A 17615-nucleotide genomic window follows, 5' to 3' on the forward strand; every position below is an offset into this window, starting at 1 on the left:
GTATTTCTCGAGTCTAAGCCTTCCTATTGTCATTAGTTTTTGCAAGCAACTGACGTCAAAAGTTTCCGTAGGTAGTTAAGAATGATCTTTTATATTTTTCTTGTTGGAGGTCATATTTACAGCTTGATTAGAAAAGGCACAGTAAAGGAGACAAACTACTAACTAATTAGGTAATAAACAAAGACATGAGTCAGCAATAATGGCAAAGGAAATTAGCCATCTACTTCTGCTGAGTGAGTTGTATACTGATAAGTAACATTTGACTGTGTCAGATTAAAGACAAATACATAGTCAAAATGCTTAGCTACTCTTTCTTTTTAAGTTTCCTAAAAACCAGTAGCCAGATGATCAAGAGATATCTATTCAATTTTTACTTTCTGGATGCCTGCTGGAGGCCAAATATATAGAGAATCAGGAATTAAGAATTCCCTGGGTCAGCTTTTTTCCTTTCTATAACTTGAAAGAGGCCAGTTAAAGCCCAGTGACTAACACTGCAATATCTCTCACTTCATTTTGACTCAAGTATGTGTTAGCTGTGAATTTAAAAAATCCCTTGGACTGACTTAATACAACAAGTCCTAACTCAAAATTAATGTAAAAGGTTTAAATAGAGCAGGTAGTTATAAAAAAGCATCTGCCCAGCAAAACAGTTAAAATGTTCAGGAATATACTACATAATCTGACGGCTGAACAAACTGCATACCAGAGACATAATTTATTCTCAATTTCATACTCTGAAAATGAGATTTTTTTAAGCAACCTACACAACTTAGAGACTTCCATTATAACTAGCAGAAGTTACTTACTACCTCATACAATCAGGAGCTATCGATTCTTATGAAGCTTGTGTATAAGATACAGCCCTGGTCTACATGACAAAGTTAGGTCAGCTTAGCTACATCGCTCAGGGCTGTGGAAATTTCATGCTCTATGCAATATAAAGCCAACCTAATTCCCAGTGTAGACAGTGCTAGGTTGGTGGAAGCTACTGCCTTTTGCAGAGGTGGATTTACTACAGTGACAGAAGAACCCCCTTCCACACTGTGGGCTTCACTATGGCACTAAATTGGTGCTACCACAATCAGTGCAGTGGCATTGATTTAGCGGGTCTACTGAAGACGCTCAATTGATGGGAGACCGCTCTCCCATTGATTTCTGTATTCCACCTCAACGAGCGGCAGAAGCCATATGCACACACGTATATGCAAAACACCACAGCTGAAGGTGGAAGGAGAGAGGGATATTCTACTTGATTTTTTCCAAAAGCATAAAGTCATGGAGATGTATCCCACAGCAGACTTTGGGAACAGGGCCAAGACTACTGGCCTGACTTGAACCCCACTGCTGCTTCCGGCAGGAATAATCTACAGAGAGGCTGTGCATGCAGCCAGAGTCAAAAGGAACGTTGGTTTTATTTATCCAATGCATGCACAAAGTGCCATTGCAGGTGCTTACATAACACACTGCATTCATTATTTAATTTCTGCAATTTTAATTGAGTCCAGGCTACATGATCTTTGTCAGGCCAATAAGTCATTGTTTCCTCACACACATAACAAACAAAATTAAAAATAAATTAAAAAAACAACCCTATCTCTTGGCTAGTCTACAGCTCTGTTTACTGAATTCCTTCATCTTATTTGTGTACAGTAAGGGAAGTCTCCTGCTGATTATTTGTTCACTGCATGTGTCACTGTTAGTCAGCATGCTGTTTTACACTCTCAGACTGAGCAAACAGTGGGAATGTAGGCTAAGATTTCTATGGTGCACACTACATATACTTTATAGATCAGAGGTTCTCAACTGTCTTCTTTCCGAGGACCCCACCCCCACCACGCTATAAAAGCTTCACGGCCCAGCTGTGCCACAACTGTTTTTCTCCATATAAAAGCCAGGGCCGGCATTAAGGGGTAGCAAGCAGAGCAATTGCCCAGTCCCATGCTCAGGCTTCACTTCAGCCCCAGATGGTAGGGCTCAGGGCCCCAGGCTGCAGGCCTTTGGCTTTCTAGCCTGGGATGTAGCAAGTTTAACCCCCTGAAACCCACTTGCAGCTCCGCAGGGGACCCCAGACCCCTAATTGAGAACCTCTGTTATAGATAACAGTACTACAAGCAAGTTCTGTTCAGCCAGATTTTCTTGTCAATTGTTCTAACAAGAATGACAGTTTTTGATTTCTGCCAACCTAGAAGAGACTAACAAAGGCTACAGGTACATAGTGCTTCAAATAGTTACAACTATTCTCCGGGTGATCTCACTATATTAAAACTTAGTATTTTACTAAAGAAAACTATTACCAGTTGTAACACTGATACTTCTGTGACTGCATGTTTGGTATTACTAGGACATCCAGATGCTGAGCTACTATGATCAAACACAGGCTAAATTCTCAAGAGACTGCAAAAATGTCACAAAGTTAAAGTTAAATTAAGTGACTTCTGCCAGGTCTCCCACTAGCTTAAAGGAACAGCCTTAGTCTGACAGTTGGCCAGAGGGGGGAGTGTTAATATTCTGTGAAAACACTAGGAAATGGATGGACTAGACAGGGAAATAGGGTCCTGTACTCTTCAATATTTTAATTAATGACTTGGATAATGGAGTGAAAAATATGTTTATAAAATCTGCAGATGACACCAAGCTGGGAGGGGTTGCAAGCACTTTGGAAGACAGGATTAGAATTCAAAACAATCACCACAAATCAGTGAACTGGTCTGAATTAAACAGGATGAAATTCAAAAAAGACAAGTACAAAGTACTTCACTTAGGAAGGAAAAAATAAAAAACGTACAACTACAAAATGGGGAATAACTGCCGAGGTGGTCGTACTGCTGAAAAGGATCTGGGGATTAGAGTGGATCACAAATTGGGTATGAGTCAGCCTTTTTCACAGCTGCATTACATGGGTAATGTTCTAGGGTGTATTAATAAGAGTGTTGGATGTAAGACACAGGAGGTAACCGTCCCACTCTACCTAGCACTGGTAAGGTGTCAGCTGGAATACTGTATCCAATTCTGGGTGCCATACTTTAGAAAAGGTGTGGACAATTGGGAGAGCAGCAGCAATAATAAAGGGTTTAGAAAGGTTTAAAAAAAACTGGGAATGTTTAGTCTTGAGAAAAGATGACTGGGGGGGGGGGAAATGGGGGAGAACCTGATAACAGTCTTCATTAAGGGCTGTTATAAAGAGGACTGTGATCAATTGTTTTCCATATCCACTGAAGGTAGGTCAAGAAGTAATGGGCTTCATCTACTGCAAAGCAGATTTAGGTTAGATATTAGGAAAAACTTCCTAACTATAAGGGTAGTCAAGCTCTGCAGTAGGCTTCCAATGGAGGTTGTGGGGGGTTTTAAGAGCAGGTTGGACAAACGCCTGTCAGGGATGATCTAAGTTTACTTGGTCCTGCCTCAGAACAGGGGGATGGACTTGATTTCTTGAAAAGGAGGACTTGTGGCACCTTAGAGACTAACACATTTATTTGAGCATAAGCTTTCGTGAGCTACAGCTCACTTCCACATATCTATTCAGGGGACACCATCATAGGGCCTAATCACATCAGCCACACTATCAGAGGCTCGTTCACCTGCACATCTACCAATGTGATATATGCCATCATGTGCCAGCAATGCCTCTCTGCCACGTACATTGGTCAAACTGGACAGTCTTTAAGTAAAAGACTAAATGGACACAAATCAGACGTCAAGAATTATAACATTCAAAAACCAGTCGGAGAACACTTCAATCTCTTTGGTCACTCGATTACAGACCTAAAGGTGGCAATTCTTCAATAAAAAAACTTCAAAAACAGACTCCAATGAGAGACTCCTGAATTGGAATTAATTTGCAAACTCGACACCATTAACTTAGGCTTGAATAAAGACTGGGAGTAGATGGGTCATTACACAAAGGAAAAATATTTCCCCATGTTTATTTCCCCCCTCCCCACACTGTTCCTCAGACGTTCTTGTCAACTGCTGGAAATGGCCCACCTTGATCATCAAAAATAAACTTTTGTAGTTTCTCCTCTCCTTCTGGTAATAGCTCACCTTACCTGATCACTCTCATTATAGTGTGTATGGTAACACCCATTGTTTCATGTTCTCTGTATATATAAAATCTCCCCACTGTATTTTCCACTGCATGCATCCGATGAAGTGAGCTACAGCTCACTTCAGCTTATGCTCAAATAAATCGGTTAGTCTCTAAGGTGCCACAAGTCCTCCTTTTCTTTTTGTGGATACAGACTAACATGGCTGCTACTCTGAAACTTGATTTCTTGAGGTCTCTTCCAGCCCTACATTTCTAGGATTCTATGAAAGTTCAGGTTTATGCAAGTATGTGCTTAAAAGTGGTGACTCAAAATTAACAAAGGACACCATCAACTTAAATTCTGTACCTTATAGTCTAGCACAGACTGCTACAGTTGCCATAGCCTGATGGTATTTCTGAAATGTTTGGTTAAGGATTCACAGTATCTGCAGAGTAATTAAACTTAACTTCAGTGGATCCCACACAATATGCATACAAACTAACTTCTGACTCTAGAACAGAAGTTTTTCCCCTTCCCTTCAATTTAAGCCATTCAGTATAGTATCTTAAAGGAAAACATTTCCTGCAGCTAATTACACAGCACTGTCAGCCACCAAGCTGCATACTCTGAGTGCCAAGTTAAGCTGTTTTTCAACTTTGTTGAATTTGAATGCACACACTCACAAGAGATTTATAATTTGAAACAATTTGCAATGCTGTCAGTGATTCGAATCTATAAAAAAAACCTCCCTGATGTGGCTCAGTAACTAATCCCTCACCAATATGATCAGCTTCATACCATATGCCTTCTTCAACCAGGCTCAGTGCTACTTTTCAAACAACTCAAACTCCCACAACTCCCTTCCACTTACTGTCTTTAGCATGTCCACCTTGAGAAAGTTCTCTGGAAGTTACACAAGACAAATATTGGTAATATATTAAGATTCCATTTGCAGTCCATGGACCTCATTTGTCTTATATATGATGCCATATAATCACTATATTGATCTCAGAAGCTGTTCTAGCCTGCCTGAGAGTTCTACTGATAGCACATCGTAAACCAATCAAGGCTCCCAAGTGATTACATCATCTGAGAGGCCTACAGGTTTCCAGGGTATGGAGATTTTAAGCTTCCCATCCATTTGCAAAACCTACAGACACCTGTTAAAGAATACAGTGGGAAACCGCCAGCCCTACCCACTGCAGACTTAGTGACAGTTGCAATTGTGGATATACAGGATATGGGATAGAATACTTTTTTTTTTTTTTTAAGCTTTTAAAATAAAACTGGAAACTAACAGAACACTTGCATAATATCCTGAATCTTCTCCTTAGCAAGTTAAGCATCCCCTGACACAGGCTCTTAAGTGAGAGTCCCCTTTCAAGTCTTTTAAGATTTGGGATGAGCCTACCATTTAAAATCATTCCTGGGTCCATTAGGAAATACCTGGTTTCAGAGGAACAGCCGTGTTAGTCTGTATTCGCAAAAAGAAAAGGAGTACTTGTGGCACCTTAGAGACTAACCAATTTATTTGAGCATGAGCTTTCGTGAGCTACAGCTCACGAAAGCTCATGCTCAAATAAATTGGTTAGTCTCTAAGGTGCCACAAGTACTCCTTTTCTTTTTAGGAAATACCTGTGGATCAGTATTAAACTAGTTTTAAAAGTACACTTTTCATTTTTAATAAAAGGCATCTTCCAAAAAAGATTACCATGTACCATGTTCTGACAATTATATGTACTACTGTAATGTCTAGGAGCCCTAGTCATGAAACAGGACTCCGCTGTGTTAGGCACTGTACAAAGAGAACAAAAAGAGTCCCTGACCATCATGATTATCTGCAGAATGTGGTCTGCAAAAGAAGATTAAGATCCATATGAAACATATGCTCAGCTCCAAAAAGCTGTCAGGGTCTCCAGTAGTCTTAGCATGGGACAAACAGCAGCTCTATGCAGTTATGCCTGTTAAGCTAGAACCCTTCACCTCCCATTAACTATCTTAAGGTGCTATAATTTACTGTTTAATTTGCATTTATTTGCTTTCCATCATTCAATACAAACAACTAGTTTTTGAAAATGTGTTTGTGCACTATTTGATTCACTACAAAATATTGGTGTCACAGATCCACAGGTCCAGTGCTTTGGAACAGCTCTGGAACAGTCCCTGGAGAACCGCTTCAGTGTGCCAGGCTCCCTCAGGGTCTCACTCTTTCACTCTGATAAGACACTTGGCTTCACTGCCTTCTTAGACTGAACCTCAGAGCCTTCAGCACCACCGCTTCACACCGTGAGCTCCCTTCAGCTAATCCACCTGAGAGAGAACTGAACACCCAAAGGGAGCAATGCACCCCCAACTTCAGATACTGCAGTGACTCTCAGCTAGCATCATAAAAACAGTAGGGTTTATTAGCTGTCTGGAACACAGCATAGAAAGTCCTTGGTTAGCATACAGAACAGAAAGTTACAGCACGGTCCATCCTGGTTAGCCCATAGCCTCTCTTTTGTGCTAGCTCAGGAGAGTGTCCAGCTTCCAGCAGCTCACACTTAACCCCCCCCGCTTTGTCCTTCCCCAGTTCTTTGTTCTTGTTCCCAGGCAACCATTGTCACACGGGGCCCAGGCCCCAGACAGTAGGCGTAGATCACACCTATATCTCTGGGTCTCTGCAGAGAGCAAACAATCTTTTCCTGCCACCTAGTTAACAATATAGTATATAGGGGAAACTAAGGTACACACAATATTCATGCAAAATGTTACAGAAAATTCCCATTCCATCACAGGAGGCAGGAAGTAGTATTTAGATTGTAAGCTCTTTGGGGCACATAGTGCCTTTTTCTGCAAAGCAACATCAAAAAACTTACTACACTAAACAATTCATTTTCACAAAAGCTTTAACTACAGCCTATGTTAATGCCATTGTTATTTGACTTAATCATTCCAGATCACATCTCAAAGTTCCCTTGTCAATCTAGGATCCGGTGTTTTCCACTGATCTAACTTTATAGTTTACAGCTTAAAAACTTTGCATGTAGACGTCTGAAAGGTCACTTTCCTCAGAGTATATAACTAAGAACAATGTAGCTGGGCTTGAGGAATTTATTCTCCCATTTGCCAGTCAAGTAGGAAACTTTATTAAGTTGGTGGGAGGGAGACAAGAGATGGAAGAGGATAAAGCCATGATTTTTTGACAAATTTGACCTTTCATTTAAAAATAGTTTTTAGCAGTCATCATCACTACAAGTATTACATTCCAAATGTGAATTAACGCAGTGCTGCCCCAGTCTGCGTTCAGACAACTCCAATGTCTCTTCTGCTATTCCTAGGTTTATTAAGCATCAGGAGAGTTAATACATGAGACTAGTTAGAACACTATGGACAGGAGAGAAAGACACAAGAATCAGGTCACTCTGCTGCTGCCTGGGAAAATGATGAGCAACAACAGAAATAAGCACTGGAGAGAAATATTCTTATGTTATACTGCTTTTATTAGCTGAGGGACCTCTGCTAATCACCTCGGAAGGACTCTTCAGCCACTTTCAAACATCTCACCTCAACACCTGAATTATTCTGTAAATGTGTTCTCTTAAAGTGTGGATTGGAATTTTTTATTTTTCCTTCAAAGACAACCCTGAAAAATTTACCTCTGGTACCTTTAAGGACAGTTTCTCAGGGCCCTAATATTTCTCTAGTCATACTTTTGTGGGGGAGAGTTGAAACTGAAATCTTAAACTTTACTGAAGTCACTAAACTGGTTGTGTTTTTTTTAGGTCAGATTTTAAAATAGAAGTGACATCATAAAAACAAACAGAGCTGGTTTTGGCCAGCAAGCTTACAGAGTTCACTTTACCCTCATTTGTTACTCCAGAATCTTCTTCCAATCAGCCCCTGGACGAATCTAAATTGGCAGGGAGAATAGGGTCCACAGGCAGATTTTATCAGCATTCCACCATCAATCAGAGACTGAAACAGTTCCAGCTGCTTAATGGAGCCTAATCTAAAGTTTTCCCCAAAGGAAGTCTCCACAATGCCAGCAACTTTAACTCTCAACATACAAGAATACACGTAACCGTTTATGAACACCACATTCTCTTTAATGAAGACTTATTAAGTTATCTTCATTTACCAAAACTAGAAGAAATAAGAAGTCTATTTTAAAGTGACAAAGGCAATATGAATACCAGCACATTCTTAGTTTAACATTCTCGTTGTGGGATCCCTCATTAATAGTACTGTGTACTACTACTTAGAGCAGTGGTCTCCAACCTTTTTACTCACAAGATCACTTTTTGAATTTAAGTGCAACCCAGAATCTACCCCACCCCTTCCCTGAGACCCTGCTCCGCGCACTCCATCCCCCCACTGTCTGTCATTCACCTTCCCCCACTCTCACTCACCTTTACCAGGCTGGGGCAGGTGGTCATGGTGCAGGAGGGTGTGTGGGCTCTGGGCTGGGGCTGAGGGGTTTGGCGTGTGGAAGGGGGCTCCAGGCTGGGGCAGGGGTGCAGGAGGGGGTTCAGGGCTGGGTTGTGGGCTTCCACCAGGTGGCACTTACCCCGGGCGGCGATGCAGCAGGGCTAAGGCAGGCTCCCTGCCTGCCCTGGCCCCACACCACTCCTGGAAGCAGCCAGCATACCCCTGCAGCCTCTGGGGAGGGATGGCGGGGGGGTGCACATGGCTCCATGCATTGCCCCTATCTGTAGGTACCATCCCCACAGCTCCCACTGGCTGCAGGTCCCTGTTCCCAGCCAACGGGAGCTGCGGGGGCAGTGCTTGCAGGGAGGAGCAGCATGCAGAGACCCCTGCCCCTCCCCCGGGGCCTCAGGGTGTGCTGGCTGCTTCCGGGAACAGCATGGGGCCCCTGCCTTAGCCCTGCTGCACCACTGGACTTTTAGCGGCCGGAGATTGCAATCGACTGGCAGAGGCTCCAGGATCAACCAGTTGATTGCAATCTACCGGCTGGTGACCACTGATTTACAGCCAATCAAACCTTGGCATTTCTGCTGAATCATCCAATCAGAGTACCATGAGAGTTATAGTAATTTTGGGATAGAGCCACCTACTACTAAGAACTAAGCCTACACCACCAACTTGTTTCATGTGCCTGGCCCCGAAATGGCAACCATTTTCTCTTCATAACCAATCCAGTCCAGAATCACTTAGAGGTCTAAAGAGTTATATATCCATTAGATGGATTCCCATCTTGGGTTATACCACTCTAATTTTTCTACAGTGCAAGTTGTAGATTTTTCTCACTGTAAATTCTGATATAGTTGGAGAAAATGCAGTTCACCTTATAATGAAATGTACATATATTATGCCACTTGTCCTGTCAAATGACCTCAATCAACCAAGAGCATTTTTCTGTTCAAACTAACAGATGCCTTTGTGGGCAACTGGAATCCCTAACACGTAATCAGACTCAGATGTTACAGTTTTGCACCTCCACATACCTGCAAAGAAAAAAAAATGTTTCCACCAAAGATTACATTTGGAAGCATCTATATTGCTCAATACTGCTATTTTTTCCCCTCTACATCAGTAAGAGGTATTGACTCTTTTCAGCAAAGCAGTGTTTACTTTTTGTGCTTGTGCTTTTAGTCCATAAATACATAGCATTAATAAAGATGCAGAGTGAGCACAATACTGGGTTGTTTTAAGAGATGGCTACATTAATCCAGATAATCTTGTCCAGTAAGATCCTATACCTGGATGCTTATTTCTTAAAAATGCAATCACCTATTCTATAGAATCAGACAAATAGGACTGAACAGCAAAATAACCTAGTAGAGAACATTATGAAATTTCCCACAGGAGACTGATTCAAGAACACTGCATTTTTCATTTACTGGGCTGAAAGCACTGTAGCAACGACAGAGCTTCTGGGGACAGCAGGTGAATGAGCTGTGCTCTTCAGCACAACCAGCTTAAAGGCATTTCCAGATTTGTAAGCCTTGCTAGCCAAAGGGCAGGTATTATGATCAGAGCTAAATGCCAGACCTTGAACTGGAGAATAGAAAGATAAGCATACCAGAATAATAATATAAAAGCCTCACACACTAGCTAAAATCCCGCAGTTATCAACTGCCCTGGGGAGGTAAGAGCAGCTGGGGCAGAAATCCCTTGCGAAGGTTACATGTATGTGTACACTTAAGGACTTCCTGCTCATATACTGCACACATGTAGCATTTTCAAAAGCTATTTGCTATCCTCTAACAAAAACAGAAAAAACCAAGTATGCTTTAGTTTTAATTCTCCAGATAGAATGCAACATAATTTCTCCCTCTTTTGCTTATTTAGCAGTGACGACCCACTCGAACAAAACACAAAAAGGGGAAAGGAAATTCACTTTAAGATGCTCCTCTTATCTTTTCATCTAGAATATCAAAACAAGTTTCAGGAGTTACCAAACTATTTTAAATTCATCCTACATACTTCTTAGTCTAACAATGGAAAGAAAAGCAAAAGACCAAGCCTTCCAAATTCTGAAGGACTAGTCATGCCAAATCATTCATCCCAGTAAAGCTTTGTGTATCAAAAAATCTATATACACAATCAGTTAGCAAAATGTAATTGTATAGGATACATTAATTATGTTAAAGTAAGTTTGCTTTAAGGCAATAATGTGAAATTACGCCTGCTACAATAATTTTTGATTCCCCAGATTTCTTTTCTTGTCTTTACTGCAACAGGGCATTGTAAAAACAGCTGTTTGAATATCTATTATCTGAATTTTTTTACTGAAAATAGCCTGCTCTCTATTTTCCTGTTTTAAATTACATTCCGGGATTACCCAAATATCTTCTAACTTTGCCACTGCTGATAACATGGCAATTATTTAAAAATATTTTTTAAAATAGTTGTTTCTGCCTTCCTCTAGCATTATTTTTCTAGCTTGAAGAACTTAACACCATTTTTTAGAATACATCAGCTCACATTTTACCTTTCAGAGACCAACACAGCAAACTTGTCCATGAGAATCTCAGAGCACACGGAAACAGACAAGTATATGAACATTTACACTGCAAAGGGGCCCACTGAGCCTTGTCATTCAAGTTACATGTCTTGACGTAAACATATCTCTATTTCCTGTTTGAACACAGCCTCATGAGACATTCAGTTTTCATTACCGGAAGATTTCTACATTAACACTCCATATAATACATATCCTTTTGTTAAACATAGGTATGCCAGAAAAGCATTCCTTGGCAAGTAGCCTTCTAAAAATTATTTACAAGCACAGTTTTAAAGTTGTAGAACATGTACAAAACAAATTTATAGAGTTGTGTCAAAGCTGAGGAGAGAAAGAGAGAGCTCTGATTCTGCTAGCCAACTTTTTAAAGTATAAATTGTAGCTATTTTATTTGATCAGTTGGGCTGCTGATAGAAAGGTTAGCACATACCTGCTATGTGGGAAGATAGAAAAATAAGTGTTTGAATTCATGTCTTCAAAACAATATATTCACATATATTAAAGATGATCTGAAGAACATTATTAAAAAATTATGATGGGCCCTTTCCATGGTTTTGATGAAGGAGTGGCTCAGGGTTTCAGAAGATGTACATTGTTAGCTTGAATGCTTCACTTGAAGGGGTCGGGGGAAGAGGAGGGACACCTGAATTTTTAACAAAGGCTTTCCTTCTCCAAAATGTTACTAAGCTAAATAGGTATTATTTTAAAACACCAAAAATTTTAGAACATAATGAAAAAGGAGTTAAGCTAAACATTTCTAATGTAAAAAAAAAGTTTAAAAAGTCACCCCACAGACTTTGGGGGGGGGGGCACAAAAACCATTTCAAGGCCTCTTTACACCTCAGAAAAATGCTAAACAGAAAAATGCTAATTTTTTCTCCCTTTGCCGGTGACCTGTGATGATTATTCTATTACATTTTTAAGTAAAGCGGTTTTACAAACATATGCTTCCAAGACTAACACAGAAAAGCATTACACTTCCAATTTGTTGATTTACAATGTAGGTGTGGGTGACACACGAACATCATGATTCCTGTAACACCAAACCTCGCTTTGCACATATCATGATTTATTATCGAATACTTAATCACCAACATCAACATGAATGAAGAAAGTTTTCAGACAGGGCATTTATTTTCCTGTACTTAACAAAACTCGGCTGGAGATCTCAAGGCAACAGACCAAGGCTCCAAGCCAGAACATATCAGGGGCCGGGAGATGGACAGAATGGTTTAAGAAACGAGAAAACACCCTAAGGCTCTTGAAGGCTGCATGTTCTAACAGAGCAAATTACAATGCAAGCCACAGAGCAATGGGTAGGGGTGGGAGGAGAGAGTGGGAAAGCTGCTGCGTTCCCATTGCCAGAGGACATCAAGTTTCGGGGGTAGGGGGCTGGGGAGAGTGCCCTTGGAGGGACGCTAAGGAGCCTTTCAAGCCGGGGGGGGGGGGGGGGCAGATAAGGCAGCGCGGCAAGGAATCCCGGGGGGGGGGGGGGGGGGGGAGGCGCGGAGCGCAGCGACAAAGAAAGGAGGAAGTTTCCCAGGGCGTGGAGCTGTGACGCTGCCAGAGACCCTTGGACCAAACCTGCCCCTGCTTCTGGGGACACCCCGAGCACAGCAGCCTCGCGCCCGGCTTGCGGGGCGCGCGGCTCCGCCCCGGCGGCTCGGCGCCCCCCACGCCCCGTCTCCGGGGAGCGCAGGGGCTCTGCCCGCTGCCCCCAGCCGGACCTCTCCCCACCGCGGGCTGCACCAGGGCCGGGCCCAGCCCACAAACAACCCGCGCGCCCGCCGCCACCTGCCCGCACAGACTCACCCCGGCACCAGCAGGCACCCAGCGTCCTCCACCGCTCCCCAGCGAAGCGGTTCCTCTCCCCCCCGTCACTGCGCCTGCGCACCCTCTCTCTGAGCCCAGGGCAGCCCCAGGCATGATGGGAGTTGTAGTCCTGGGTGATTGGAATAGCTTTCAGAGGAACAGCCGTGTTAGTCTGTATTCGCAAAAAGAAAAGGAGTACTTGTGGCACCTTAGAGACAAGCTCATGCTCAAATAAATTGGTTAGTCTCTAAGGTGCCACAAGTACTCCTTTTCTTTTTGGAATAGCTTTGATTCTACTGGTAGATTTAAAGCGGTGCAGTCCCCTTTGTATGGAGACGCTCAGGCTCTGTCTACACTAGAAAGGGTTTCCTGGTATAGCCATACCCAGAAACTTTCACAGTGGAGATGCTGCACATACGTGCAAAATTAGGTTTGCCAACCCTCCAGGATAGTTCTGGCGTCTCCAGGAATTAAAGATTATGTCATGTGATGAAACCTGCAGGAATATGTCCAACCAATATCGGCAACCCTACTGCAAAAAAGCCTTCTTGCCAGCATAGTTTATACCAGTTCCCTGAATAAAGTAAGCTATGCTGGCAAAAGGACTGTGTTGTCGGTATAACTGCATCTATCCTGATGGTTTTGCTGGCATGATTATGTTGGTTGGGGGGTAATTTTTTTTACGCATAAACCAAGCCTTATTCTGGTATAAAGGTGTTTTGTATACAGTGATTATAGATGCTTATCTTATTCTGTTTATTTATTGTCTTGAAGGCCTGGGGTAAACTAGACTGGCAAGTGACATGTTAAGGCCCTGAATTTATCTTTCTAATTTCCTTGAACATGGTTGATTTCTGACAGCAACACTGACTTCTCTCTGATAATCTTTCTAACAAAAGTATTTGTCTTCTTTTCTGTCTAGATGATACAGCAGTATTATCTCCCTTTTACATGAGGAGACTGAGGAACCAAGTTCTTACATGACTTGCACAAGTTGCCATAGGAAATTTGTTGCAATTCCAGGAATAGAAACAAGGGGTGAAATCCTGACCTTACTGAAGTTAATGGGAGTTTTGCTGTTGACTTCAATCAGGCCAGGATTAACCTCTGATCTTCCAGCCTCATAAGACATATCCAGTGTAAAAGGGCATATGTAATATGTCTATTATAAATTACTTGACTTTAAATAGCTAAAATAACTATTAAATTAATGGGAGATAGTGGATGGAATCCTATATCTGTTAAAATCAATGTCAAAACTCACATGGACTTTAATAAGAGCTGAATTTTACCCATTTTATTTTATTTTATTAAATTACGGTTATTTCTTCCCCTTGGTGTGAATTTAAAATGGAACAGTCGAATATGTAAAATGGAACAATCTAACGGTGCTTTGTTTCACAGTATGAAACACCCTTTGTGTAGACAGCTATGAGGTTAAGAGAGTTCAGCTAGTGATCTGACTGGGTTTTATAATAGCTGTGAGTTTCACTTGTGAATGCTTAGGCTGAGAGACCCACAGAGCAAAACTCAGTAGTTCTGGCACCCAGCCTAAGGGTGAGTGAAGAGACTTTTATAACCACAAGAGTACTCCCACAAATGTTTAGCAATAGATTATAATCCTTCAGTCTTTAGAATGAGGGCCTCTTCCAAACTGACAGCCTAACGTATGTGTCAGAGGTCAAATATAATGCCCTTAAAGGGATTAGTGTAATTTCTTTTTCAATGGTTGAAATAAACGATATTTTAAAGACTATTATATGTCTGTGTGGAAAGCATAGCACAGAGGAGGTCTGCACAGTACTAGGATTTGTACCCTCTCTGAAATGATTTGTATGCACACAAAGACAAACAGCAGATACTGTACAATACAGTCACACTTTCATTCATAGCATTATACAGCCCATAGAAATAAAAGGAATATGCAAAGCCTGAGCTAAATAAGTTATTTATTTATTACAGGCATTTATGTGGAACTGATCTGTTGCATCTGGGTTCAATGTGTATAGTTGAAACTAAGGCAAAACCAATTTCCATTTATAGGGAACTAATACACAATGACTCCCGTAAGCATCATGGCTTTAAAAGGATAAAGACAGGACGGATATTGTCAGTAGACTAGGTATGTGTAGAAAGAAGAGCTGGACAAATAGACGTGCCTTACAACCTTTTCTGAAAGGTGCTAAGCTCAGGCTGAGATCAGTTTCATGTGTTAGTGAAGAATCTGCTATTGAAAACAGTTTAGCACTGGCTTTCTTGATATACAGGCCATATTCTCTTAGAATGTTATGTTTGATATTTAGGGATACTTAAGGAACTGGCTGAAGCAATCTTGGAACCATTAGCAATTAACTTCAAGAAGTCCTGGAGGACAGATTAGGTCCCAGAGAACTAGAGAAGGGAAAATTAGTACTTATGTTTAAAAGGGGGAGAAAAAGGACTCTGGAATTATAGATCAGTCAAACTTCAGTACCTGGAAAGATACTGTAACAAATTATTTAACAATCAATTTATAAGCACCTACAGGATGATAGGGTTATAAGAAATGACCATCATGGTTTTGTCAAGAACACATCATGCCAAACCAATTTAATTTCCTTCTTTGACAGGGTTACTGGCCTAGAGGATAGAGAAGAGGCAGTAGATGTGATATCTTGATTTTAGTAAGGCTTTCAACACAGTTCCATGTGACATCCATGTGAGCAAACTATCACAGGTCATGAGTAGCCAGAGCTAGTAGTCAGAAACAGAGTCCACAGTCACAAGACAGGAGTCAGCATACCAGGAGATCAGAACCACAAATCAGATGCCAGGAAATCAAGCCAGAGGAGCAGGAAGCACAAGTCACACAGCCCTGGAAAGGGTGAAGCTCACTTGTACAGACAGCTTCCCATTCCTGCTGCTGGCTTAAGTAGGGCCAACAGGCCAATCAGCTACTCTGGGACTCCACCAATAGGACTTCAGGGGCAGAGAATCAAACTGGTGTTGGGCTTCAAGAGTCCCAGGTAAGCAAGTATCAGCAGACTTCCAGATGGAGAGTTGGAGTATCACTGCTGCCTGCTCCTAGAAACTCTCCAGACCCACATTTGAGACCTGTAGGTCATAATACAAACAAGGGAAATAAGATCGAGATGAAATTACTATAAGGTGGATGCACAAATGGGTAAAGACTGTACTCAAAGAGTCGCTACCAGTGATTCACTGTCAAACTGGGAAGCTGTATCTAGGGTGATCCTGCAGAGGTCCAGCACTACTCAATATTTTCATTCATGACTTGGAAAATGGAGTTGAAAGACTGCTTATAAAATTTGCAGATGACAGCAAGCTGTGAGGGGTTACAAGCACTTTGGAAGTCAGGATTAGAATTCAAAACAACTTTGACAAATTAGAGAATTAGTCGGAAATAAACAAAATAAAATTTAATAAAGACAAGTGCAAAGTACTACAGTTAGGAAGGAAAAATCAAAGGCACAACTACAAAATAGGGAATAACTGGCTAGATGGTACTGCTGAAAAGGATCCTGGGGTAATAGTGGATCGCAAAGTGAATATGAGTCAACGGTTACAAAAAAGGCTAACATCAGTCTGGACTGTATTAAGAGGACTGTTGTATGTAGGATATGGATGGTAACTATCCCACTCTACTTGGCACTGGTGAGGCCTCAGCTGGAGTATTGTGTCCAGTTCTGGGTGCCACACTTCAGGAAAGATGTGGATAAGTTGCTAGAGTCCAGAGGACAGCAACAAAAATGATAAAAGGTTTAGGAAACCTGACCTATGAGGAAAAGTTAAAAAAACTGGGCATGTTTAGTCCTGAGAAGAGACGATGGGGGTGGGGAGGGAGGAATCTGATAACCTCTTCCAATATGTTACGGGTTGTTATAAAGAGGACGGGGATCAATTGTTCTCCATGTCCACTGAAGGTAGAACAAGAAATAATGAACTTGATCTGCAGCAAAAGAGATTTAGATTAGATATTAGGAAAAAACTTCCTAACTATAAGGGTAGTCAAGCTCTGAAATAGGCTTCCAAGGGAGGTTGTGTTGGAGGTTTTTAAGAGCAAGTTGGACAAACACCTGTCAGGGATGGTCTAAGTTTAATTGGTCCTGCCTCAGCACAGGAGGTTGTACTTGATGGCCTCTTGAGGTCCCTTCCAGCCCTACATTTCTGATTCTATGGTTCATACTTAGCATATGTCCAAAGTTACCCAATATACCTTGTGCTCGGTGGAGAAAGCTGAAGGCATGTTTGCTACATATTGTTGACTTGCAAAGACATTTATCTGAACTAGGGGCCCTGATTCTTCAAGTTCAGTGCTATTTACATGGTAACTGAGGCAGAAAGGCAGATTTCATTTTCTGCGTCCAGCCAGATGCTCACTGATCAAGCAAAAAATGAAGGCCAGACAGTGAATGGCCCTGCATAGCCATGCATAGGGTGTGGGATGAACCCTCCCACATTAGCAGTCCCTGCACTCTGGCAAGCACAGGAACCACTGCTGTTGAGCAGGTGACTATAAAGGGTCAGAAAGAAGTAGAGGCTTTGCCTCCCCTGCTCTCATACCAGCTCATACAGTAGTGCAGGGTGGAGGAAAGCCTGTGCCATCCCAATGGATGGATCAGATTGAGCACTCCCCATGCTTGCGAGCAGACTGGGAGAAGCAGTGCCTGCCTGAGGCACAATTTCTATGGTGCTTCTCGTTGGATGGAGCGACTTAGCACAGCTCCCTATGCAGGACTGTAGAAGCAGGCCTGGACTGTGACTCAGGAGACCTGCGTTCTATTCCCAGCTGTGCCACTGGACTGGGTGAC

At 41.9% G+C, this 17615-nt stretch overlaps 1 protein-coding gene across 3 annotated transcripts in view; it reads right to left on the reverse strand.

Annotated features, from left to right (window-relative positions):
* Window positions 1-12892, reverse strand: part of LOC125643772 (tropomodulin-3) — a 43783-nt gene extending 30891 nt beyond the window's left edge. For 2 of the 3 annotated variants that reach the window (XM_075133083.1, XM_048866926.2), the window contains exon 1: window positions 12805-12892. The gene's annotated coding sequence lies outside the window, so the exon portion shown is untranslated. Of the gene's footprint in view, window positions 1-10962; window positions 11029-12804 lie in introns of those variants that run through there. The other variant, XM_048866924.2, reaches the window with a different exon arrangement.
* Between the last annotated feature and the right edge of the window lie 4723 nt (window positions 12893-17615).

The sequence above is a fragment of the Caretta caretta genome, chromosome 10 (genome assembly GCF_965140235.1).
Source record: "Caretta caretta isolate rCarCar2 chromosome 10, rCarCar1.hap1, whole genome shotgun sequence".
Lineage (NCBI taxonomy): Eukaryota > Metazoa > Chordata > Testudines > Cheloniidae > Caretta > Caretta caretta.